At 42.4% G+C, this 27,728-nt stretch overlaps 2 non-coding genes across 2 annotated transcripts; both read left to right on the top strand.

The window, feature by feature from the left end:
- Positions 1 to 15,893: 15,893 nt before the first annotated feature.
- On the top strand, positions 15,894 to 15,965 carry trnat-cgu (transfer RNA threonine (anticodon CGU)). Its single transcript has one exon. It is a non-coding gene; the product is annotated as a tRNA-Thr (tRNA).
- A 10,812-nt stretch (positions 15,966 to 26,777) lies between these two features.
- Positions 26,778 to 26,851, top strand: trnan-guu (transfer RNA asparagine (anticodon GUU)). The gene has a single exon. It is a non-coding gene; the product is annotated as a tRNA-Asn (tRNA).
- Positions 26,852 to 27,728: the final 877 nt, after the last annotated feature.

Below are 27,728 nucleotides of genomic sequence, written 5' to 3'. Positions count from 1 at the left end.
GTTTTCAAGTCACAGAAAAGTAAAAAGAAAATACATCAAAATAATTATATAATTCAATTTACTTCTCATGCAGTCTTCGCAGATCATAGGTAGGATTGTGAACTGGTTCTCCTCCTGCATACACAAAAAAATGTTCCATTTCCATTCTGCAGTTTGCATCACAGCGTAAGTTAATGAAGTAGCAGTAAAACAAAAAGAGAAAATAAAAAAAATAAAAATGCAGTTTAAATGCAGTATTCTTCACATACCATTGAAAGCTAAAGACAGTTTTTAGCAATGAAATATCAATAAAACCTTCAACTCACCTTTTCCTCTTCTTCATTTAGTGCAAAGGAAGCTAGTCGCTGAGTTGCAGCCATGCGCTCTTTGACAAAGATTATTACCCTGTTTTGCCCACTTCTATTCACAACAATCCAGGACCTGAATTCAGAAGATTTTTTTTTATACAAATATTAATTAAATACAATTTCTCGAAAAGAACATCTATAATCAAAATTCTCGGTTGTATGCTTACTGTCATATTGTTTACCACCCCTGGGCGCTGAAGGTGCTTCAGCTGGAGAATGGCCTGCAGGTAAAGCATCACAACAATCCGCTCACTTGTGGTGATGTCTGCAGAGGTGTGTGTCTTGCCCAGTATCTGCTGCACATCTTTCTTTGCAAAACTCAACACCTTCAAGCAATCGCTTAGTTTAGGTGGAGGACTCTGCAGCTGTGTTTGTCTTGGGGAGAGAGAGCAATACTATCAGCTTCCAAAAGGCAACATTCATGTGTTTGAATAGAAAAGCAAGTATAAGTTGAACCAACATTTAATAAGTAATGTACCTCTTTCTGGTTATTTCCTGTCTGACACTCTTGTTGTTTCTCTTTTTTATATCCTTTAGATTGCTCTGGAAGTCTAATAAACTCTTAGCTAGACTGGGATCCTCCACTTGCAGGCTAGTGTTTTTTAGGATGAAGAGCAGGAATCTGCTGATATTAATGATATAACCTGCAATGGTCTGGTGAGACAGCCCAGTCATCTTCAACTGGGAAACAAATGTCTGCATTTTGGAAATGTCCTTCAGAAAACTTAAGGAAACTTCTGATGGATGCATAAAAAACAGGAACCTGGAGACATTTTCAACCTGAAAAACATATATAGAGAAAGTCATTATTTTTATAACCAACATCCGTGGTATGTGAAGTTTAAGCCGAGTAAAACCATGTACCAAATACCTACCTCCTTGGAGCAGTTTACCATTCCCAGGCCCTGGATAAGGTATTGTTTAAAGCCAGCCAGGAGAGGAGAATCAAGAGAGTGTTTTCTGTAAAGTCCAGCCAGGGCAACTCTTTTTTGGAGAGCTTTTAGATTACCTTTAACTGACACCCTGTAGAAATAAGACACATGGACAATTACATGTATTATAAGTGTTTCCGTTTTCTTAGTTGGCTTCTGGGAGAAAATGGCTTAAGATGTGGCCCCGTGTGAATATGTATATCTACCAATTAACTGACATCCCAATTAAGGCTACATTTTTTCTTGCCTCTGTGAAACAAAATCAATTTTTATACATACAACGTGCAAATAAAAAATAAAGCACTAGAAACCCTATTGAGCAGAGAGTCTTACTGTTCTCCATCTTCCCCTTCCTCCTCCGCTTCTGCTTCAGTTTCTGGAGCAGCCTCTGGCATCTCTTCCTCCTGGACAGCGGCCTCTTGCTCAGGGCCACTGGAATACAGGTAGATTCTTTTCAACATGCTTTTACATAATATGTTGTAACAATGATTTCAAAAAGAAACTACAGAAGCCTTACAAATTAAAAATATCTCACCTTGCCAATGTGTCTTCAGGCTTCCCACGTACAAAAAGGCCCAAGGACTCTAGCAGTCTTACAACCGCTATCCTGTTTGCCTCACCAGACACAATCTCTATTCTGTTGTAATCCACGATGACCCCGTTCTTCAGGTGATTCATCATGTCCTTTCTCGCCTGTTGAGAGGCCATCGTGATCTCCTCTGCTGTGGCGTGCTTCATACACGCCCTCTTCAAGTGAGCAGGAAGCTGATCAAAAGTATTCAGGCACATCTTGCACACCAGGGGAATCCTCGTGGGGTTTCCTTTGAAAATAAATAATATAATTTGTGTATAGAAACAAGCTAAGACTGATTTCTTAAATTATCCTTAATTTTCTCTCTCATAGTTTGAGCATAATGATTTTATTGTATTGCTCATTGCTCCAAAATAAATAATGGTTTCATAAAAAAGTGAACATTCTCATCTATATTCATTTGCAGTTACACTATTGCAATTAATCTGTATCCATTCTGCATTCATATCTACTAGAAAGAGCTCTCAATTAATTAAATGCCCCATTGAACTGGCCCTGATTATACAATGCAAGGAGAAGTCTTCTAAGCCAATACTTGTAACCAGAAAGAGGCTGTATTTCAATTACACAATATACAAAACAACACCATTTAACACAAAGATATATTCCACACCTCAGCATGCACATGATGAGATTCTTGATATTAGATTAGTAAAAACAATATCAATGCACTGAGAGACGCTTAAGAATAAAGATGCATCTGCCTGACTGCATATTTGTTTTAAAAGGTTATCAGCAAATGCATTTAAAAGTAAAAATGTAAAGTCTTACCTCTTGATCGTGGTGGTGATTCAATAACCAGGACCTTAGTCAAGTCTCAGAGTTACTGTACCTCCTGTCTTGTTATAATTTAATTTAAAAACATGGTTAAGCATGGGTTTAAAGTATATTAAAGTATATTCAACAGTGCAGGTGCATCCAAAGAAATCCAAGCCCTCGGAAAGAATTACCATTTCCAAAGATGTCTAGTTTCAAGCATTAACATCCAAAGTACCCGTCTTAGCTGGGGCAGATAGTTTGCCAAGCCATCTGAAAGAATTACCATTTCCAAAGATGTCTGTTGTAAGCCAGGTTCAATCATTACCATCCAAAGTATCGGTCTTCCCTTGGGGCAAGGGAGTTTCCTGTGTGGGTACCATAGGTATTAAATCTCTCAAAGCTCAGAGTAAACTAAAAAACCCTTGGTAAGTGTGTTATAACATGGATGGGTATTTATAGTCCAGTGCCTCCTATTTGGTGTCCCCTGAAGGCATTTTGAACCCAGCAGGTGACACTGATTTAGTTTTATTTGGCCCTGATTATGCAATAAAGGATAAGTAACCAGAAAGAGGTGGTATTTCGATTTTACAGTATATAAAACAATACATATATTCCACAGCTCAGCATGCACATGGTGAGATTCTTGATATTAGATTAGTAAAAAATACCAAGGCACTGAGGCTTATTAATAAAGATGCTTTTGACTGACTGGACCTTGGGGCAAGGTGTGTAAATTACAACAGACATCTTTGGAAATGGTAATTCTTTCTGAGGGCTTGGGAAACTCTATTTCTTTGGATGCACCTGCACTGTTGAATATACTTTAAACCCATGCTTAGCCATGTTTTTAAAATTAAATTATAACGATTTTTGTGTTTGATAATGGTAGCAAAGGCTTCCTCCACCCACTGCTTTGCCAAAGGGGAGTGCTGTTTTCTGGGAGGGGTGGAGTCTTTGCTCGGGGTAACTTTCTGCTGAGTGCAATATACCTTTCACTTTTCACCTGCAATCGAGACAGGAGGTACAGTAACTCTGAGACTTGACTAAGGTCCTGGATATTGAATCACCACTACGATCAAGAGGTAAGACTTTACATTTTTACTTTTAAATACATTTGCTGATAACCTTTTAAAACTAATATGCAGTCAGGCAGATGCATCTTTATTCTTAAGCGTCTCTCAGTGCATTGATATTTTTTTTCTAATCTAATATCAAGAATCTCATCATGTGCATGCCACGGTGTGGAATATATCTTTGTGTTAAATGGTATTGTTTTGTATATTGTACAATTGAAATAAAGCCTCTTTCTGGTAACAAGTATTGGCTTAGAAGACTTCTCCTTGCATTGTATAATCAGGGCCAGTTCAATGGGGCATTTAATTTATTGAGAGCTCTTTCTAGTATTTAAGAATAAATATTAAATTTATGGTGTATTAAATAAAGGGTGAATATGGGTACCATAGGTATTAAACCTCTATAATCTCAGGGTTAAAATAAAAAAAAACAAGGTGAATGAGGTGTAACATGGATTACATTGATTATTTAGTAGAACTTTAACTTTAGTAGAAAGTGGCTTTCAACAGCCATCTTTGGAAATGGTCAGTCTTTTAGACACCTGGGGAGAAGGTACAGAGTAATTTACACACCTTCCTGCTACCATGATCAGAGCAGTATTAGATTAAACTTGTCATTTATTGAAAGCCCAGTTTTTAACAATCATTTTCATTTTAACTTTTTTTTAAAGTTATTTAACATTTTATAGAACTTTGTCTACTATGGCAACATGATAAGCTTTTGCACCTACCTGCCCCCCAGGGAAGGCCAATGCATTCTAAATTGATGGTTCCCTACAGTAGACTGTACCTTATCTTCTAAGGCAATGTATATTGACCCAAATCAGTTTTGGAATCCAATCTACTGACGAGATGGAGCACATCCTTTTTTGGATACAGATTCATTGCAATAATGTAACTGCAAATGAATATAGATGAGCATGTATGTTTGTTCATATACAGTGGCAGGAGCAGTCTCTCGTTGCAGTGAATTTTCAGGGCCAATTCATCTCTCCATCTTATACTGAATATGAAAGGTAGCTGTGTCTATATGGACTCCTCACTAGTTGGAATTTGTATATATTCCAGTGTTCCCTCAGCCAGTCCTTCTGTTGTAATTCAATTTATCTTATAACATTCCTTCCCCACTTCTAGGACCAGCAGTTTTTGAACTCCACAATGGCTCCTATTGGAAAGTCTGTGACTGAGACCAAGTACAGATGCAGCCATTCAAAATGGGTGAGGTATTTCGCGGCATACCCCGGTGGGCGTGTCACAGTATCACGCGGTATCACGCATTTCACGTGTGTCACGTGACTAACTATCCGGCGTCGCCTTGTAAAACCGCCAGGGGGAGCTTAACCTCTCATGTACAGCATTTGAGCCTTTAATTTTGAACTGTGTATTACAGCATGTTAATCATCAGTCATTAAAATGTTGGTATATATTATGAAAGCAAGATTGCTCAGTTGGACAGAAGTACACAACCTACCTTTATCAGAAATATTTATGCATCAAAGCCTTTACTGAAGATATTACTAATAGTATTAATAATGGATGACTTTGGACAAGCTGTATACTCAAAGTATAATTTCTTTAGCACATTTGTACAAGCACTTGGAATCTGTCCAAGCCATACTTTGTCAGGCATTTTGTTTTACTTCAACGGGGCATAAAAACTTCCTTGCTTTTAACAGGGCGTTTCATAATTTCTAGCTACGAAAATGATTTAAAATGCGACACCTATCATTCAACTAGAGCTTAAAATATCACAAGGAAAAATACACACCGGTATTCCATTTCTCCCTAAACATTGTAAGCTTCGAAGTCTTTAACTAACGTGATACCGGAGTCAACAAGCATACTTTTAGAATTTGATTAAAAGGGAATATAATATGGAATCGCGTATCTAAAGAATTTAATAACGGTATGATTATATCCGTGTACTGCGGCAGGACTGTGTAAGGCTGTTTCGCCTACCTGAACATGCGAGCTGTCTTGTAGCCTACTGGTCTAGGTGCGTGACTTCCAACTGGTAGGTTGTGTGTTCGAATCCAGCTGGTGCTGGACTTTTATTTTAACAAACATTTCTTCGAAAAAATAGGTAAGCGATATTATGGACAATCAATTGACTTTTATATTTCAAAATATCGCAACATGATCGATATTTGCGATATTTTGAATATATCTTCCCTTCTGACAGTGGTTCCTGCTTCTATTGTGTGTGTGTGTGCAACAGTAAATTGTTATAGAGAAATGGAGGCGGGACAGTATGCGTTACAATATAAACATTTATATTGATTTAAATCGTGTTCTGATTTAAATCGCAAACGCGTGTTTAATTATGTGTTTTTTAATCATGATCAGGCTAATGCATTTCTACATTTTCTGTATGAACCAGCTTAGAGGTTCATACAGAAAGACAGCTTGTGTTTAAATTGAGTGTAAGGTAATTTATGCTTCTAAAGTCATGGTCAGTATTGTTGTACTGTGCTGTACTGTGTCACATTATTTTATAGCGTTTTTATTGCGTTATTAAATCCGGTGGCGCTGTGTTAGTTTCCTGACTCACATTATTTAAACTGCGACACTGATCATTCATCTCTAAATAAACTTTATTTTATATAGCATTTTAAGCGAATAGGTAATTAGATTGCTCATAAACCTAATCACTTTTTCTTCATAAACACAGCGTGATTGCTCTTTGAAAATGCTTTTCCTTTATTTTTAAAGTAGGCTCAGATTTCAACTATAGATCGTATTATTATAAACTTTCTTGGAAAAATGTATTTTATGTAAACCATGTTTGCTATTAATTCATTTAGGGCTAAAATACGTTCATTGTCTTCTAATCGAGTCGAGTTGACATTGGAAGCCTGCCACACCCGGACCGTTAACGCATTAGCACGTCAAAGCCCATTGAGCCAGTATTGGCTTTAGTATCCCCCCCTTCTCCCCTCAATTCAATTCAATTCAAGGTGTTTTATTTACATGACAGATGGGTACAAGCAGTGTTGGGTACTGTATGTATATTGTAACGCTTACGGCAGACAGGCACTGTGTAGGAGCCGACGCACCAGAGCAGCGCCTGCAATTTTTATATTTATAACTTAGTTTTTAAAATTAGTCAAGCAATACGAAGCATCTCCTTTTACTTAGTGCCTGAGCATACTGCAACGCGTGTGAAGCCCATAAACGATATTAATTTTGGAACTTAAACATACAGTATATGGCTGGTCTCGGTACTTTAAAGAAAACATACACACCAGTATTCCATTTCTCCCTAAACATTTTAAGCATCGAAGTCTTTAACTAACGCGATACCGGAGTCAACAAGCATACTTTTAGAATTTGATTAAAAGGGAATATAATATGGAATCGCGTATCTACAGAATTTAAAGACCAGACAATCGCAAACTCGTTTTCAATAAAATTATTTTATTCATTCAGCAGTTTGTGAGAGGGACATCCAGCAGGGAGAGACACACACACCGGTTTTCATTGACAACATTGTTTTTTTTTCAATTCCTCTTGTCTAACAGGAATGTTTTGTTTGTGGACAGACTGTTAGACAAGAGGAAAAGACTGCCTCCTCCTACGAAGCATTTCGTTGATCCGATCACGAATTCTTTTCCAGTCGTACGCAGCAAGGGTTGAGAATCTCCGATTCACCATCGTACTAATGGTTTCCCGGAGATTGGGTTAAAAAAAACAAAAAACATACTAACAACTGTGCCATCCTACTCCTTAGTTAATACATTTTATTATTCATAAACAGTTAACATTGTTAGCAAAATATTTTGAATTATATTTAACCCTATTTTTTCTTTAGTTTTGTATTTAACTTATTATATGATAGTCAGACTTAATGTATATTTGAACAATGAAAATATATTTTTACAAGATTTTACATTAAGCACTTAAAATTAATATGGTTAATAATAGTAAACTGTAACATGCTGTAACAAGATCGGTTACAAGAAGAAAATGCTTTCAGAGAAAATGTTTCAACCAAACTTATTCCCACACACCCCGCCCCCACTACCATTAGAATATACACAAACATTTTAGCGTTTCATTCTGAGCAGAAGACTCTCACACCTGAAGAGTGCTGGCTGTGACGAATTAAACCGGTTTTACAGGTTTCAATCACAGACCATGTGACATGGGACTCAGTAAACTACAGTAACACCGTATTTGATAACGCTTTAAAAACGCTATAAAATAATGTGACTTGGCACAGAACAAGTTTACAACACAGTACAAAGATAAATGCCGACCATGACTTTAGAAGCATAAATTGCCTTACACTCAATTTAAACACAAGCTGTCTTTAGCCCTCTAAGCTGGTTCATACAGAAATGTAGAGATCTAGGCTCAGAACACACAGCTTCATTAGCGAATACATATGCAGGACAACTGGAGAAGACGTTTTACAGAGGATGGATTTTTAGAAACATCCCATCAGACATCCCATCATATTCACAACGTGAAATCTAGAAAATAATATTACGTAACCAAAATCCGCAATATGGAAACAGAACCTGTGTAATTGTTGATAGATGATGTACTCGTAACATTTTTTCAAGACGAACTACAACATTTAAAAAATGACTTGTATGTACTTGATATCTCTAATCAATCCACGGGTCCCAGCACAAAACGAAAGTAAAACGCATACCGTTTCTCGCTTCTTATTGCTCAAAAGTAATTTGACCGTATGAAATGCATAATATAAACCTAGAAACATATACGTGAGCAGTACTTAAGCACTGTAGTATCGGTGTTAAGACATACCTCTCAAATACTGTAAATCAAGTTAAAAATATCTCAAGACCGATTCTGGTCGTAATGAAACCATGCAAGGGAGTTTTTATGTCCGTTGCAGTTCTTTTGCAACATGAATATAATTATATCGTTATTAATTTCTTGAGATACGCGATTCCATATTATATTCCCTTTTAATCAAATTCTAAAAGTATGCTCGTTGACTCCGGTATCACGTTAGTTAAAGACTTCGAAGCTTACAATGTTTAGGGAGAAATGGAATACCGGTGTGTATTTTTTTCTTTAAAGTACCGAGACCAGCCATATACTGTATGTTTATGTTAAGATTTCCCTTCAGTGGTAAAATTAGATATGAATATTCAATACTTAAACGGGCACAGTTAAGACATTAAATATACATGTACATATTGTATACAGTACAGTTTGCATACGGTAATATGTTTATGTTACGCGATTAAAAAATAAATAAATAAAACTGGAAGGTCCAGCACCACCATTATGTTTATATGGTTGTTTTTGTTGGTTGGTTGTTATTATGGTTATTAATAATTCGATCTATAGTTGTAATCTGAGCCTAAATAAAAAGAAAAAGCAAGTGATTAGGTTTATGAGCAATCTAATTACTTATTCGTTTAAAACGCTATATAAAATAAAGTTTATTATTAATTTGCTGGACAGAGCGGTGAACATTATTATGCATAAGACAAAGATAACGATCCTGATCAGTTTAGAAATCTGTGTACGCTGTAAGGTTTTTACTTCTTAAACTTTTAAAATACACGTTTTGAATGGAAAGAATCCTCTTCCTGGTATAGCACGCCAGCACGTCTTTTTTCTCCAATCAGAGGGGTGTCAGATGGTGTCAGCCAATCACCATTCTGCGTTGGGTAGCAACGGGTGACTGTTCTCAGGCGGAAGATGTAAACAGCTTAATGTTCGTGTTAAATATTTTTTTTTAATTAAAATTCATTCTATACAGCAATCGCATATTTGGGTACCGTTTCATAAAACTTTCATGCTTAAAATGTTTAGGGAGAAATGGAAGACTGGTGTGTATTTTTTCTTTAAACTACCAAGACCAGCCATACACAGTACAGTTTACATACATACAGTAATGTTTTAAATTAATATCGTTTATGACCTTCAGATGCGTTATGCTCCTCTTCTTTTTATGCTCAGCTACTAAAATTTCCCTTTAGTGGTAAAATCCATATAAATATTCAAAACTAAGTGGATTAAAATGTGCACAGTAAAGACATTAAATGATTCAATCTTTGCACTACCAACCAATGCACCACGAGTGCCCCTGTCGGTCATTTTGGCCAGCCAATCACTTGCCCTGCGGTATGCTCCGGTGCCCCGCGGTGGCTTGTGGGTAGGTTACCGTACCGCGGGTTTTTACCGCGCATTTTGAATGGCTGCATCTGTAAGAGTTCACTTTTTTATATTAAGCCATTATTTCATTTGGAGCAATGAGCAAGTCTGATATAAATACAATAAAATCATTATGCTCAAACTATGAGAGAGAAAATTAAGGATAATTTAAGAAATCAGTCTTAGCTTGTTTCTATACACAAATTATATTATTTATTTTCAAAGGAAACCTGCAAGGATTCCCCTGGTGTGCAAGGTGTGCCTGAATACTTTTGATCAGCTTCCTGCTCACTTGAAGAGGGCGTGTATGAAGCACGCCACGGCAGAGGAGATCAGGATGGCCTCTCAACAGGCGAGGAAGGACATGATAAATCACCTGAAGAACGGGGTCATCGTGGATTACAACAGAATAGAGATCGTGTCTGGTGAGACAAACAGGACAGTGGTTGTAAGACTGCTGGAGTCCTTGGGCCTTTTTGTACGTGGGAAGCCTGGTAAATGATTTGAACTAATTTAACGTCATATTCGGGAAATCCAGAGAACGTCTTCACACTTGTCGTGGCTGTTGCAGGAAACACCTGTTGAATCTCACTCGGGATTTCTTGAGAGATCATTCAGCGAGCAAGTCGCAATTAGGAGATAATTTGGTATTTCTTAAGAGAACTCAGAGAACAACAGCACCGATAAATGCTGGGGAGACAGGTAGTTTTTTTGTAATCAGATTCCAATGTCGAATACTGTGTATGAGAGCTTACTGTACGTAACTTTCCTTTTCTCACATTTTCTGACGACTATTCCGAAGGGGCACCCTGTCAACTCCTAATACTTTCAAAAAATCTGTCTGCGTGTTTGATTATTGTCATTTAATTTTTAAAAAAGTTCAATGTTGATTATAACTAAAGAAATTAATGATCACAAACAAAAAAAGGGCTGAAGATGCGAGTCGCTTTTGTATTAGAGCTGGATGACACGAGCTTATAAATAAAAAACGTTTTTGTCACGGACGTCCAAAGGGACTAACCGTGGGGAGCAGGAGAGCGGAAAAAGACCCATATGCGTAGCGGCGAGACGGGAAAAAGGCCCGGGCTCATAGTGCAAAGAGTTCAGGAATGCCGTATAGAAACCTATGCCCTCAGGGAGCGGACGTGGGGCGCCCTGGTGCTAGGCGGGTCTCAGGACATCCGAACATCAATGCTGAGCCAGGACAGAGAGCAAGACCCGGAAATATATAGCCCAAGGGAAAGAGAGGGACAGGAAGGACAGCAGACCGGAAACTAGGGACAGGACAGAGAAGGAGCGCCCTCTGGCTGCAGAGGGCGTGACAGTTTTCTTCCAATAAATCATTTTGTTCCATCCTTCTTACTATACTTCTCTCTTGTAGTAGTAAAGCATTTTGATTGAAACCGAACAATACATTAAAGGTTTCATCTATACACTTATACTTACGCTGCTGTGCAGCGGAGCCTGATACACCCCAGTGGGCAAAAGACGTATAATATATGTCTTAAACGCATACCTTAGACGTATAAATGTGGTCTGCAATTCGTCTAGAATGAAATTCTAATATACGTCTATTGTTATACGTCAATTATACGTCTATGATTAGATGTTCATTATACATAAATGGTTGGAGTTCTATTATATGGATAAATTTAGAGGTCTATTATACGGATAACTTTAGAGGACTATTATACGTATATGGTTAGAGGTCTATTATACGGATAACTTTAGAGGTCTATTATACGTTTATGAGTAGAGGTCTATTATACATCAAAGATAGGTTTTACTGGTGTAGAAACTAGTAAATCAAGCCAATGATTTGGTTTAGAAATTTATTCAGAAAATACACATTCACACCTGAAAAATATGTATTTCAAATTATACATTGTATACAATCGATCAACAATCAACATATGGGCAATAATCATAAAAAAACACAACTAGTCTTAAACTTCAGCTACAAATTCTGGTAACATGGCAATATACAGTATAGTAATGACAAACACTAATTACATTTTGATTCAAATATAAATTTTAAATTGCACAACTTCTACATTTCCAAGAAAAAAAATATTACAATGGAAATTAAGACGATTTTTGTCCACCATTTGCAAACCCTGTCTAATTGTCCTAACAATTAGAACCAGAAACTTATTATTTTCAGTGTCCAGATCTCCTGGCCCCCTGCCTTGCATATGCATTCTTCAAGTAATGCATTTTGTGCTCCTTAATTTCTTTTAATGTCGATGTAGGGTGGGACTTCATATTCATTCATTCATATACTATATTTAGTATACACGTGTAAATAAAGTAATTACTGCAAAAATAATTTACTTCGTGCACGATGCAGATTGCTGTATACTCCTAGTTGCGGCACACAAGACATTAACAGTAAAAAGCCTCAGGGACTGTGTCAGATGTGTTTTCGACGTTATATATGCATTTATTAATGTTGTCGATTTTACGGTTGCAATTCGACGTTGATTATACGTCGCGACAACGTATATATAAGTATAGCCGTATTTTCGCCGTGATATATACGTATATTCGACGAATCACTGCCCACTGGGACGGTGCCGTCCGGTTTCAGCCGCACAGACACATCCGGACCCCCACTGAACGATCAGCAATCAATAACATTTGAACGATATAAGCTCCTGCGCTCCGGATCATGTGAGAGAGAAGACACTGAAAAAGTCGTGTGAAAGTGGATTTTGCACCTGCGCCAGTGCTGTAGTGGTATCATACAGATGCCCATACAAATCCACCATAAAATATTGCTCTGCCCGTTGGTGGATTAGGTATGCATGCTATATTTCAATTTAAATATAAATTGAACCTATTAAAAATTCGATCTTAGATTCAAAATCGATTAATGTAAAAACTGATAAAGCTAAGGCTTTTTTTCAGGGCTATATCTACTTTTTTTTTAAAGAAGTCTATCGCAATTGTGAAAATTACATAAGGTGTACCAGCACAGGGAGTGAGAATGACCTCAGTCCGGCTCCCAGCAGAATCCGTCCTGGTTTGGTCACTGTCAGACTGTTTGGATCGCAACGTGGAAAAAAAAAATCGCTCTCATCGTGTGACTTCAACTAGAGGAAGGGAAGATCTCATGTTTAAAAAAAATTAGGACTGAAGATAACGTGAACTGAATCCGGGGCCTCACACTTATCAAATTATAAAATAATAATTATTAAAATATCAGGTTGTTTTATGCAGCATTTTGTGCACAGTACGTCGTATTTATCTAACAATAGAACAACAGCCTACCTCAAGGAGGGATTCACACGCAGTCTGGGGTATTTTCCCCTTTACATTTTTGCGATTTTATATCGAACCTGTTATACTCCCAAAAGTGCAGAGTAGCTTGTACTGTGTGCCCTGTTTGCCTTTGTAAGCATTTGATTAAAAAATAAGTTCACAATACGATAAAAACAGAGAAAGCACAAATGTAATAATATAACTATACAAAATCAATACCAAATCATAAAGCCAATTAAGTGCCTAACTTTTGAAAACAGACAACACTTTATCTACAAAAAACTTGACATTGGTATCTATTTTTGAATTACAAAGCAGATAGAGCAGTCCCTGAATTCAAAGACCAGATTAGTTAAAATCCCTTCCACCAATTTAGATTGATCTCGGTCAAAACAAGACCATCAGACGTGAAGGGAATTCGGAACAGGAGCCTCTGCTTCATCATTTATTGAGCTTCTGATCAACATGTGAGTGATAGTTATTTATTGTCTTTGATTAAAGTACACAAAAGTCGCCTTCCTTCGAGCCGGAGTCGAATCAGCAACCTTAGGATTCCCAGGTGTTCCTACTACAGTCCTCCGCTCTACCATCTGAGCTATCGAAGGGATAACAGGAGCTGTTTCCTCGCACACACTGCACAATGTAGTGAAATGTTCCAGGTTATTTAAATCCCAGTAAGACATCAAGTTTCCAACTCTTTTCCTTAGTCTTGGTTACCTTGAATTTAAGCTACGAACCAGGATTCTACTGTATACACTTCCGGGGATATTACAAAATGTTTGGTGTGCCATCAATCATTACAGGTGGAAATTGACTCTTTTCTTTCTCGAGGGATCATATTAAACCTTTCATTTGGATCGAGAAGAGGATCGGCATGAGACACAAAACATACCTGTCTTTTTTCTTAAAATCGAAGAATTCTTTAACTTAAGACTACAACGAACTCGGCCGCAGAAATCAGTCCACAGCTCCTTAATTAACCTGTTCTTCACTTCAAGGAACCCAATCCTGCGCCCTCTAGAGGTTACTGAAATAGAGGACAGACTGAAATGAAGACATTCAGAAGCAGACTAAGGGGAACACTGGATCTACATTAGAATATTACCCTTTATAGTGGGAATAAAATTGTCGCGACATAATGAATTTACGCATCAGTTGCTTGGAATATCATTGTAATATTTAATTTGCTTTCCTGTCACACCACTTTTATTAATTATGAAGTTTATCAATACACATTTATTTAAAACAATGTCATTTATTATTAATACACTTTCATTCCATTCTTATTAGAAGCTGTATCACAGATAATGCATGTAAAGCCTTCAGTATGCGATTGTGAGTTCAGTTATCCCGGGGAGTGAAGAGAACTGAAATTAAGTGAAATAACATTTAAATAGAGTGTAAATCTTCAAAGTTATCTCTCACTTCAGAATATTTACAAGAACTTACGAAGGTAGAAGGCGGGAATATATTGTAACGCAACGGGGGCTCAGGCGGGCGCCCTTGCCGCATCTGGTCGGCCCAAAGTATAGGTGGCTCGAACCCGGGACTTCCGCGTCTCTCTGCAGCGACCTAGCCCCGTGAGCTAAAGAGAGATCTCTTTACAGCCCAGTAGCTGTGGTCCTGCTATCACAGGGAAGGGCGGTGACGTCACCCGCTCTGGTACGCCGGCTCTTACACAGTGCCTGTCGGCCGTAAGCGTTACAATATGGTGTAAGGGCATGATCTGTGTAGTTAACAAAATAGTTAAAATAATATAAAAACGTATTTTTATTAAGATACAAAACATTGAAGGCGACGAGAGATGAGTGCTTGACGGACTCAAAGCGAGTGCAGTGCGGATTTTAGTTCTCTTGCTGGTAGAAACGAACTTCGTTTAGCTTGCGCCATGGAAGATATGGCATCCGTGCCGAGAAGCTTTGCTTATGCCCAGCTTTTTCCACCGCTTCCACTGAACCTCGTAGCTCCGGATTTGTATACGGAATACAAGATATGGATGGAGTCGTACAGATTTTGTTAAATAGCCAGTGGATCTACAGAAGCTCAGGATGCCGTGAGACGTGCTACATTACTGCACTGTATCGGGGCTCCCGTGCAGCGGATTGTTGCCAACCTCCCTGGAGAAAAAGACTGTAGCTGTCTTAGACGCTTCCTTTACACCGCGGAGAAAAGTGGTTTTAGAACGGCATAAATTTAGGCAGAGAACTTAGTCTCAGGACGAATCTGTTGATGCTTTTGTGACTGCACTAAGAGAACTGGCTAAATCTTGTGACTTTGGAGTATTGGAAACTGACATGTTAAGAGATCAACTTGTGGAAAAATGTGCACATAAGAGACTATAAATTGCTGCAGGAGGAAGGGCTGACTTTAGAAAGAGCTCTTACAGTCGCTAGAATTCATGAAGCAGCTCAAGCAGAATCAAGAATGCTTTCTGACCACAGTGACAAAGTGACACTGAACGGGGTGCTCGCTCAAACTTTACAAACAAAAGCCGAGCAGCAGGACGCAGTCATGCTAGAGAAATAGAAGAACAGGGGACGGCTGACATTACATGTTACAGGTGCGGACTAACAACGCACAAAGCAGATGAATGCGGAGCGTGAACAGCAAAATGTCTACACTGCAAGAAAACAGGACATTGTGCACATGTCTGCAGAACATCACGTCCGAGTTTAAGGACAAGTATCCCTTTTATTGTTGTTGCTGCCTCCGGTTTACATTTGGCGATGTAAACCAGATTCAGAAAAAAATAATTTGAACAACCTTATTCCCATGCTTACAAGTAGGCGCGGTGGCCAAGTGGTAAGGTGTCGGTCTCGTAAACCGAAGAGCGTGGGTTCAAACCCCACCCGTGCCTGTTTCATTTGTCACCGCTTTCCTTTAGTTTCAAAGTCTTAAAAAAACTCACAATGTAGGGATCTCAATAGTAAGAGAGCATAACTGTCGCCAGTGATTAGTATTCTTGCATATCCTGCCTTGTTTTTTAGTCGACAAAGCTTGTTTCTCTTCACACCCATCTTCTGAATGATCGCCTCAGCATTGGGAAGGAACGTGCGCTTTGTACAGCCCCCGACTCCATGGTCTGATCACAAACAGATCGGGTGAGCTGTCAGTCCAGGTTGGAAGGAACGTTCGAAAGCACTAAAAATCTGACTTAGAAACGAGAAGACCGTGTTTTTTTAAACGAGTAAACGATAAAATAATATACTGCCTGCAAGACTATGTCAAGTTCAAGTTCAAGTTTAAAGTTCAAGTTCAAGTTTATTGTCATTATACTCATACACAGGTATATGGTATAACGAAATGCTATTTAGCAAGCTCTCGGACATAAGTAGTACAGAGAAGAAAACACAACAACAATACAATTGTATAACAAAAGAAAGACAGAGACAACAGCCGATGTGCAAAAAACAACAGGCAGCGTGCAAAACAACAAAAAGGTAACAGGTTATGTGCAAAAACATGCATCAAAAGAATGAAATAAAGGGATAGAAATGATGGGGAGTGAGCTTTTGACATGTATGGTAGAGGTAGATTTTCAATGTGTGTTTGGGTTTTTGGTAAGAAAGAAGGCACCGTGAGGTTCAGATCATAGGTGAGAGGTGAGGAGAGAGTGAGAGAGGCTGGGAGTTTAATAGTTTGATAGTGCGGGGTAAAAACTGTTTCTGAGTCTGGTAGTCCGGACCCGAATGCTCTGGTACCGTTTTCCATGTCATGCTAAACGCCACAAATTGTGTTTGTCCAGTCGTATCAATCATCCTAAAGTTACAGAAAATTGGATGCGACTGGTGCAATCAGCACACATTTTTTCAGGATAGTCGAGCGGTTTAAAACAGCAAATTCACAGCTTCGTGTCTTTTAAGCTTTGTGTTTCACTCTCCAAATAGAGGCACGGGTTCAAATCCCACTCCCGACAGTCAGGCGTTTTACCCTGTCTTTTTTGCCTGCTTTTACACTGTTTCAGTCTTGTTGTGCTCGCTGACAATCACAGTACGAGGAAAACGGAGAAACTGCTTAGCAAAAACATAACGGACAGAAAAAAGCTTCATAAACATGTGAATGTGATTAGCAGCAGTAAGGTATGCATTCAAATGTTTAAGGCTGATTTATAACAGCAGCAGAAGAAAGTTGCAGCACAATGCAATTTGTGAGAATTCATGGGTTTTTATGCTGCTTGGACTTCTTTCAAGCCTATGAGGTGACCCCCGTTTTATTTTCATTTTCAAACTTCAGAACCGAATAACAAAAAGGTTTCATGTGTGACAGCATTCCGTTGCAAATACCGTTTCCACGATGTATTCAGCGACGGGAATGAAATATTTTAGTGCTGGCTCAAATGCGAGGAATTTCAGAAAAACCTGGAAAAGCAACGCTTGCAGTAAATGACATATCTAAAGCGTGTAGTCAGCATGAACAGAACAACGCAATGCTCTGTAAAAACGATCTGAAGCCGCAATTACTCTTTTATCTCAGGTAGTTCATTCCGATACGATGTTTCCGCAGACTAAATGAAATGCCGAACTCCAAACATGTTGTTGCCATTATTGTACTCCTGCTGAAAGAAGAAAGAAAGAAAGGTGTCCTAAATGAACTTTGTCGCCCGTGGGAGATGTCAAGTGCATTGGACATGAAAAGTTCCCGATAAAACCCATTTCTGTACGTTTCTCTTAGTGTCGGGGCTCCTATTGAATGTAAAGGAGGCAACATGCTCAGCCAGCCGACTCAGCGCTAACTTAACGCAGGTGTCTCAGAGCGGAATTATTCAGAACAGGAGCCTCTACTTCTTTGTATACTGAGCTTTCGGGTGAACGTCAAAGTGAAAGACAAATTCGCAATTTTCACTTTTTGATTAAGGAACAAGAAAACACCATCCTTCAAACTGGATTCAGACCAGGGACATAAGACATACTCGCTGTTTTTTCTACAGTTTTAAGAGCTAGCAACTGAGCTATCGAGAGGTCTAAAATAAACGTTTTGTCACACGCGTAGCCCAATGTAGTGTAGTGTTCCTCTTTATTTAAATCCCAGTTCGACATCAAAATACTCACTCCCCATAGTCTCGTTTAGTAGAAGAAATGCAGGCTTCTACTCTATTAACGTCAAGAGTTCTTCTAAAACATTTGAAGGGATATCAGTGCAGGCGGAAATTGACTCTTTTTCTTTATGATTTGGTCATATGATTTTTCTTCATATGATTTGGTTTTGATTTTGAATCGTTATATTATTAAGTTTGTGCTTTCTCTGTTTTTATCGTATTGTGAACTTATTTTTTAAACAAATGCTTACAAAGGCAAACAGGGCACACAGTACAAGCTAAATACCCCAGACTGCGTGTAAAGTCCTCCTTGAGGTATGCTTTCAAAATAGCTGCACCAGGCACTTGGACACAGATAAACACAGGGATTTAAAATTCAGGAATATGAATGGTCAATTGCATACAGTTGGGTTTTTTTCGTTTTGTATTTAGCGATTTGTGTATAAATCTTTTAACAATTCATTAAAATGCTAACAATATGTAAAATAAAAACAACAGCAACGTTAAATGCCAGGGAGACGGGCAGTTTTTTTTTACAATCAGATTCCAATCTCTAATGCTGTGTTTGAGAGCTGTGTGTGAGAGCTTACTGTACATAACTTTCCTTTTCTCACATTTTCTGAAAACTATTCCAAAGGGGCACCTGTCACGGACGTCCAAAGGGACTAGCCATGGGGAGTAGGAGAGCGGAAAAAGACCCATATGCGTAGCGGCGAGACGGGAAAAAGGCCCGGGCTCATTAGTGCAAAGAGTTCAGGAATGCCGTAAAGAAACCTATGCCTTCTCGGCCTTTTGGCTAAGATCAAGTTCAAGTGGCATGCCCGCAGTTCTTGTCTTTCCAAAGGTCTAGAAGGCGATCGAAGATTCTGAAGAGTGCTTGAGCTGGTATCGCTCTAGGTTGAGCCTAGGGGGTTAAGGCCAAGCAGCAGCTGAGCTGGGTGGAATCCGGCATCAACGTTCTCTCTCTCTGCTCTCTCCTCTCCTCTCCCCTCCCCCTTTCTCTTGCTCCGCCTCCTTGGCCTCTTGGCTGGAAGTGGGTACACGTGGCCTGCCCGCGGTGCTTGCTTTCTTCCTCGAGACTCGGAAGCGCTATCCGCTCCCTCTCTCTCTCGCTCTCTCTCCCTCTCTCTCTGCCTCTCTCTCTGCCTCTCTCTCTGCCTCCTTGGCCTCTTGGCTGGGAGTAGGTACACGTGGCCTGCCCGCGGTGCTTGCTTTCCACCTCGAGGCTCGGAAGCGCTATCCGCTCCCTCTCTCTCTCGCTCTCTCTCTCTCTGCCTCCTTGGCCTCTTGGCTGGGAGCAGGTACACGTGGCCTGCCCGCGGTGCTTGCTTTCCACCTCGAGGCTCGGAAGCGCTATCCGCTCCCTCTCTCTCTCGCTCTCTCTCTCTCTGCCTCCTTGGCCTCTTGGCTGGGAGCAGGTACACGTGGCCTGCCCGCGGTGCTTGCTTTCTTCCTTGAGACCCGGAAGCACTTTCCGCTCTCCTCTCTCTCTCTCCTCCTGCGCCTGCACCTAGCTGGGCTTTGCCCACAAGGACAAAGGCCAGGGCTCCCTCGCTGCTCCCTTTGCTCTCTCTCTTTCCCTCCTTTTTTTTTTTCTCCCTCAGAGATGGCAGACAAGAGGACATTGATCCGGTTCCACTGGACAAAGAAGACGGAGCCGATGCCGACTGCAAAGGCCTTCTTTATGACCTTCCTGCGAGGGATCTTGCAGTTGGTGGCCGGAGATCTCTACTGCCTCCAGGACAACAAGGCAGAGAGATACATGGAGGCCTACATGGCTACGGATGCATCGTACGAAAAGGCAACGAGACTGATCAGGGAGAAAGGTAAGCACCCTGGTTTCTCTGATTACAGGCCGGAGCCGATGAGGAAGACGAATCAGAGGACCATCACGGTTTGCACATACAATCCCTACGTACCAGCGGAACGGGTAACAGCGTACCTAGGGAGGTATGTAACCGTGGTGGGAAAACCGACAGAGATCAGGGACAAAGGCGTCTGGTACGGCAAACGCCAGTACCGAGTCCTCCTGAAGGAGGACCCAGAGGGCGTTGACGGTTTCCAGCACCCCCCGGCTCGCTTCAACATCGGAGCCGACAGGGGGTACCTCTACTACCCCAAGATGCCGGATTTTTGCAGCAAGTGCAGACAGTCCGGCCACAAGACAAACACATGTGACATCGTCAGATGTCACAACTGCAATGAGGACGGGCACCTGGCAAAAACCTGCCGGGCAGCCAAAAAGTGCGACGGATGCGGCGCCGAGGGACACCTCCTTCGCCAATGTAAGGTAAGCAAACCTTCGTTTGCGCAGGTGGTGGAAGCCGGCAGGCAGAAACCGGTCTCCAGACAAAGGGAGAGGGCTGAGAACAAAGAACCCGCACCTCCCCCGCTGAGAACCGAAACTGCCGAGGCCACACCCCCAGCCGCATCGGTGCCACAAGATGGCCGCCAGGAAGAGGGACAAGACGGCCGACCGGAGTAAGGGTCCTGGATAACTCCCAGCAAAAAGGGAAAGCGATAGCGGGAGAAGAGACCCAGGGTGGACCCACTTTCGGAAGGACAGAAAAAAAGAGTGGTAAGGGAAAACCGTTTCCTCGTCCTAGAGGAAACGGAACTTTCTTCCCTCGAGGCCCAGGAACAACCGGAGGAGGCTCCCCAGGAAACGGAACCCCCCTCCCCCGAGTCCCACGGACAAAAGGAGGAGGCAGCCCAGGAAGAGGTAACCCCCTCCCCCGAGGCCCAGGGACAACAGGAAGAGGCATCACAGGAAGTTGGAACCCCCTCCCCCGAGGCCCAGGAACAACAGGAAGAGGCAGCCCAGAAATTGGAGCCCCCTTCCCCCGAGGCCCAGGAGAAACTTGAGGCCCCCGAAACTCCTGGAGAAAGGGAAGAAAGGAGCCTTCCCGAAGCGGTGGCGGAGAGTATCCTCGAGGACGACGAGGATTATTTCGAAGCCGGCCTGGAGCCCGGACTGATGGTAGGGCTGGACCTGTCCAGCATGTTTACATTTCAGTCCCCAGCGAAACCTGGAGGGAGCCCAGCATATTCCCCCCAGGACCCGAACGAGAGGAGTTACATCTAGGCTAAACAGTGCCCAGATGTAGACTCCCAAGTTTCAACTGTAAGTACAGAGAGGAGGTTTAACTTTCACTAGTTTAACCATGACTGTGAAACTAACCTTCCTAACAACTAACGTGAGAGGGCTGAGAGACCCCGTGAAAAGACGGGGAGTCTTTCATGATCTGGCCTCAAAGTCTTTCTCAGTTTGTTTCTTACAGGAGGTCCACCTGAAGGATGAAAGCGACAAGCTGACATTCACCAGGGAATGGACGAAGGGAGAATCATGCTGGAGCGTAGGAGGGGTCCACTCTTCCGGAGTGGGAATTCTCCTCGGAAACCCAGAGATGACGCTGGTTTCCTCCTTCTCGGTGGTGCAGGGCCAGATCCTGGTCGCAGACATCGACTGGAGGGGGCAGAAGTTGAGAGCAATTAACGTCTATGCTCCAACAGAACCCTCTATCCTGAAGGAAGTGTTTGCTGACCTGGCCAGCTGCTGCACCACCAACAGACAGATGGTGCTCGGCGGGGACTTCAACGTCGACCGGGAGAAGGGGAGCGACGCTAGCTCGGCAGAGCTGGAGTCGCTACTCAAGCAGTTCTCCCTGGTAGCCGGCTTCAGACGGTGCCGCCCTAACGACGCCGGAACGACCTGGAAAAACTCCCGGGGAGTGTGCAGCCGCCTGGACTACATCTTCCTGCACACGACCTGCTCCCTGGAATCGGCGACGGTGTCCCCGGCGTGGTATTCCGACCACGGTCGCTTGACGGTGGTGGCTAACACCAGCCTGCCGGCATTCGGTCGTGGGTACTGGAAGCTGAACTGGGAGATACTGGAGGAAGACGACTTCAGGGCACTGTTCCGGAAAGACTACGTGAGCTGGGTTGATCTGAGAGACGGCTACAGCTCCGTGGTGGAATGGTGGGAGTCGGTGAAGGACGGGACCCGAACCCTGGCGCAGATGTACTGCAGACGGAAGGCGGCCAGGGAGAGGAAGGAAGCTGCACGTCTCCAGAGGCAACTCGAGGAGGAGTACAGCTCGGCTAACGGGGGAGGAGCCTTCAATTCAGCCCGGGCACGGGACCTGAAGGAGAGGCTCCGCAAACTGCACACCGAGAAAGCCAAGGCTTTCCTGGTCAAGGCACAAAGGGAGCATTATGAAAATAATGAAACCTGTTCCTCCTATTTCTTCAACCAGGTCCGGGGAGCCCAGAAAAAGAGGGTGATCCACAGCCTGAGACGGGGAGATGGAGAGGAAGTGCTGGACGAGAGCGACAAAGTAGAAGCGGCCACCGCTTTCTACACGGAGCTCTTTTCAGAAAAGCAGACGGAGGTGGAGGCAGGCGATGCTTTTCTGGAGGGGCTGAAGGCACGAGTACCGGAGGAGGTGAGGGAGGACTTGGAGGGTCCGATAACGGCCGAGGAGCTGAAGGCGGCGTGCTTGTCCATGGAGAATGGCAAGGTGCCGGGGCCGGACGGACTCCCCAAGGAATTCTACACCTGCTTCTGGGACACCCTGGCGGCAGATCTGGTGGAAGTGGTGCAGGAGATCTTCCGCCGGGGGAAACTCGGAGACACCATGAGGGAGGGCGTCATCTCCCTGCTCTTCAAGGGAGGAGACGCCGCCGACCTCAAAAACTGGAGGCCGATCACGATGCTCTGCGTGGACGTAAAGATCCTGTCCAAGCTCCTGACCGGCAGACTGAGAACCACCCTCCCCCACATCATCCACAGCGACCAGACGTGTGGAGGGGCGATCCGTCAGCTGGAACCTCCAGCTGACCAGAGACGCCATCGCCTGGGCCGAGGACCGGAACGTGCCCATGATGGTGGTCAGCCTGGACCAGGAGAAAGCCTTCAACAGAGTGAACCACAGCTATCTGTTCAGGGTGCTGGAACGCTTCGGTTTCGGAGAGAGTTTCAGCCGCTGGATTCAGATTCTGTACTCTGACGTGGGCAGCAGAGTGAACGTGAACGGAATCCTGGGGGATTTCATTCCCCAGGAATCCAGAGTACGACAGGGCTGCCCCCTTTCACCCCTTCTCTATGTTCTCTTCACAGAGCCCTTAGCAGAGGCGGTGAAACGGGACCCCATCATCGACGGCCTGGAGATACCGGGAGGCGCGGGGGAAACCCTGAAGATCTCCCAGTACGCCGACGACACAACGCTGTTCCTGAGGTCAGACAGGGGGTTGAGGAGGGCCCTGCAGGTCATGGAGCAATACTCCAGAGCCTCGGTGTCGAAGCTCTACCGCCGAAAGAGCAAACTGAAGTTCTTCGGGCCCTGGAAGCACAGGACGATGGCGCCGGAGGGTCTCGAGCTCTGCACGGAGCCCCTCAGAATACTGGGGGTTTCCTTCCAGAGCCAGGACAACGAGACCATCAACTGGACCGAGAGGATCGCCAGGGTGAACGCCAAGCTGGGTCTGTGGAAAACGCGGTCGCTGTCCTACACAGGGAAAGTGATGGTGTTGAAAGCAGACGTCCTGCCGGCTTTGGTTTACCTGGCGGTGGTGTACCCGCTGCCGGCTAGACTCAGACGAGCGCTGCAAGGGATGATCTTCGACTTCATCTGGGGCGGCAGGTACGAGTACATCACGAGAAACCGGATGTGTCAGCCGGTCGAGGAAGGGGGTCGAGATGTCCCACATTTCCCCCTGAAACTCGACTGCATCTTTTACTGCAACCTCTGTCGGGTGCTGCGGGAGCCCATCGGCCACAAGTACCAGTACTTTGTCAGGCTGTGGCTCTCCATCCCGATGAGGCACTTGGTCCAGTGGTCAAACACTGGGCCCAAGGCAGAGAGGCGACCAAAGTTCTACACCCACGCTGTCAAGTGGAGCAGGAGGTACGAGGCCACGAGACAGCCAGAGCTCTGCACAAACCACAGAGCTCTGTACAAAGAGGTGAGGGGGCATCTGGTCGCCGACGAAAGGCTGCAAGTTCCCAGACAAGTCTGGGAAAGGACGCAGCCTAAAGAACTGGACAACGAACTGAAGGACCTCAACTGGATGGCCGTACACAAGAGACTGGCTACCAGAGAGGTCCTCTACAGACACTCGCTTACCAGGAACCCGCATTGCCCCCGGGACACGTGTTTCGTCGAGGAGACTCAGGAGCACGTGTTCTGGAGCTGCCCCTTCGCCAAGGCGGTATGGGGCAGAATGGACATGTGTGAGATGTTTTCTTTTTGAGATGTGTTTTTTTCGAAATAAAGTATATTTTACAAGAAAAAAAATATGCGAGCTTACTGCCTCCTACGGGCTCTGTATTTGTTAGCGATACAAGACCGGCCGTGGAGAAATGAAGTGAGGAGGGTGTGTACATTAAAAGGCTCATAGCGTCCCTGGAGGGGCTCAAACCACCACCCTTTTTGTTAACAACTGAGCCACAAAGACGCATGTACAGCTTAATACTTCTCGGTCTCAGTGAAAGTGATACACTCCGTAAAATTTCCAGAGATTCATTTATTTTAAAAGGAAAATCACCAACAGCGGCCGAGATCTACTGGAGTTTTTTCATTCTATACTGCGATTTCTGAAGGGTACCCTGTGAAAATACGAGTTTTGACGAGAAGGGATGGACATATAAGGTCAAAAGGCTTGGGGAATTGAACTTTAAGGTGAAGACTGCGGGTTCAGTAGCAGCAGAACCTGATCAGTATCAGTTGACTCCGATATACTTTGAAAATGAACTTGGGGATTTAGAGTCAGACGTGCTACCGTTGCACCATGGGGTACTTAATTTAAAAAAATAGAAAAAACAATCAGTGTTCCTGGATCTGTAATTGAGAACAACACCTACACAAGAGCTGCGCAGGAAGAATAAAATGTGGTCTGGGAAGAAAAGACTCTCTTCGGAAGAGCTGCGCTCTTCACAGATTTTTCTTTGTGAAGCTCATTTGTCTCCTTTGGGGAATTCAAAAGCACAGACAGCCATGACTTCATGCCCCAATGGTAGCGTGTCTGACGCCAGATCAGGAGGCTGTGTGTTCAAATCATGTCGAGGTCAGCTGTTACTTTTTCAGGTTCTGCTGGTCCTGAACACGGAATTCACACCATGCAGTTGAGTTCTATCTGTACACCACATAGATAATCTAAACAAAATAGAGCAGTACAGGACACGCAGTGTGGAGCTCACACAGGCTTACAGTCTCCAGCATTGGAGTGAAGGGGAAAAAAAGAACTTTGTTTTTTTTTTTTAAGTGAAAAGGCACAGTTCACATCTGCTTAACATCACGTCCAACTTTAGAGACAGCTACATCAGATAATGGAATCCCGGAAGTTTCAGATAACTTTTTTTAATACAGGTTCAAGCAAACCTGAAAGTTAATGTGTTTCCGGACACTTTTGTTTTATTAAAAAGTGTCTGAAGCCTGAAAATGTAATTTGAAAAAAAAAAACCGCTATTGGACATTAGCAGCTGCTTTTTGTAACGATTTGCTATTTCATGCTGGAAAACAAAGGAAACAGACCCAACGTTTGCTTTCAGGTGCGGTTCATTACATAATATACATTATTACTGAGGAGCTTGAAAAAAATTTACACGAGCCAGGTAGAAGTCGAACCTACAATCTTATGATCCGAAACCAGACGCGTTGTTTATTAAACCGCTGGCATTTCACATGACCTGAATTCCCCCATAGGATGCTCAGCGTCGCTACTAGTAATGCACCGCTCCGTCTAAAATTTCAAAGTGAGAAACATGTGTTTTCTGATTTTTTATGAGTTTTAAAATATAATCTCTTTAAATCAGACAAGGGGTTTATGTTTCGCACTGAAATTCCGATTGACTGAGAATTCAAAGAAAGACTGTTTTCTTTCACAACACCGTATAATTATCACATCCACCAGACTCTCCAACCTCTCCAGACCTTGCTGGTTGAGCAATTGCTCCGATAAATTAGGTCACGTATCATGTTAAATCATTTCTTCTCAACACAACATTTCCTGGTGCACGTTTTGTCTATGAAAAAAAAGACATTTTTCCCTTGCATGATTTCTCGTTTTTTATCAAAGCGTACAGAAATAAAAAAGAAGAAGAAATAGTGTGGCAAAAGAACTCTGTCGCCCTTGGGAGATGTCAAACGCATTGGACATGGAAATGCCAGATAAAAGCCAGTTCTCTTCGTTTCTCAGTGTCGGGGCTGCTATGTAAAAGAGGCAATTTGCTCTGAGCTCAGGTTAAACGCTTACTGAACGCAGATGTCTCAGAGCGGTGTGTCCAAGCGGCTGTAAAAGGTGATGGGTGTCCTGTCACCGTAGCCTAGTTGGTTAAAGCGCTTCTCTATTAAACAAAAGAACCGAGATTCAAATCCCAGCCGTGTCTTTCTTCCTATCTTGTAGTACAGAACGTACCATTTCGGGCAATCACAAAGGGCTTGATTTCGTTAAATGCATGTGTTCATTTCCTTTCTGGAAAACTTGTTTTTGATGAAATTCACACAGCTTGCGAAAAATGAAATTCAATTATTGGTTAACAGTGCAGAAGAAATATTACCATATATTACCAAAATAAACGGTAAGAGATTTTGTTTTAACCGAAAACCTCTGATTCGAGAAAAGAACACACCAGTCTCTGTGGCGCAATCGGTTAGCGCGTTCGGCTGTTAACTGAAAGGTTGGTGGTTCGAGTCCACCCAGGGACGGGATTCTTTTGCGATGTAAACGTTGTCTTTAGTCGATTGGATTTTTCAGCGAAACCATAACCATTTTAATATTTGCAGGAAATGCGAGTGTGTAACACGTGTCAGGGTCACCGAGAAATGTCCAATAATGCCCAACATTGCAACTCCCCAGAAAACCATATTCACCCAAAACAAATTATCGTCGAATCTTCATTTATACTCCAGTTGAATCCTCTGCTGAAATATTTTAAAAATACTGTGCAGGTTTGTTTGAGACTTGACAAGCATTGTTAAGATAGCACTGTGCAGTTGGATTTTGATATTTTGACATATTTACCTTAATTTTAAACATAAATACTATACAGTCTATTGTAATTTTAAAATATGTTAGCTGAGGATGCAAAGGGGTGAAAGGGAAAGGTCAGAGGGTATAGTAAAAACAAGGTTAGGATTGGTGGAGGTGGCAGGGGTGTTGATGGTTTTTCTCTGTAGAGGATGATTGAGTTTTTTATCCTTCTCTGAAGTGAGAAATTGGAAGAGTTGGGAGTTGAGGGATCTGATGAGGTTAGTTATAAAAGGAAGTTGATGTGGAGCTGTTAGCTGTAAAACTTCCTAACATCTTTGATGTTGTCATCAAAGATAAACTGCAGTAAGCAAAGATAAAGAAAATTATCTTTGCTTACTGACCTGTCTTTCTCACACCTGAAGAAGGCTCCACAGCCAACATATGTTTCCTTTCTTCTCTTTTCAGCATGGAATAATCCTTTACTTTTTCCTTTGCAGCCTACGCATGCTGACACAGCTACTCACCTGATATATAACATTCCTATAATCGCAACTATGAATGTCCACTGTGGGTATTTTTTCCATTATTATTTATTTTGGCATTGAAGCATAT

Source organism: Lepisosteus platostomus, chromosome 5 (assembly GCF_059453375.1).
Source record: "Lepisosteus platostomus isolate fLepPlt1 chromosome 5, fLepPlt1.hap1, whole genome shotgun sequence".
NCBI lineage: Eukaryota > Metazoa > Chordata > Actinopteri > Semionotiformes > Lepisosteidae > Lepisosteus > Lepisosteus platostomus.
The sequence above is the reverse complement of the archived record's forward strand: the minus strand, read 5'-3'. Positions and strand labels throughout refer to the sequence as shown.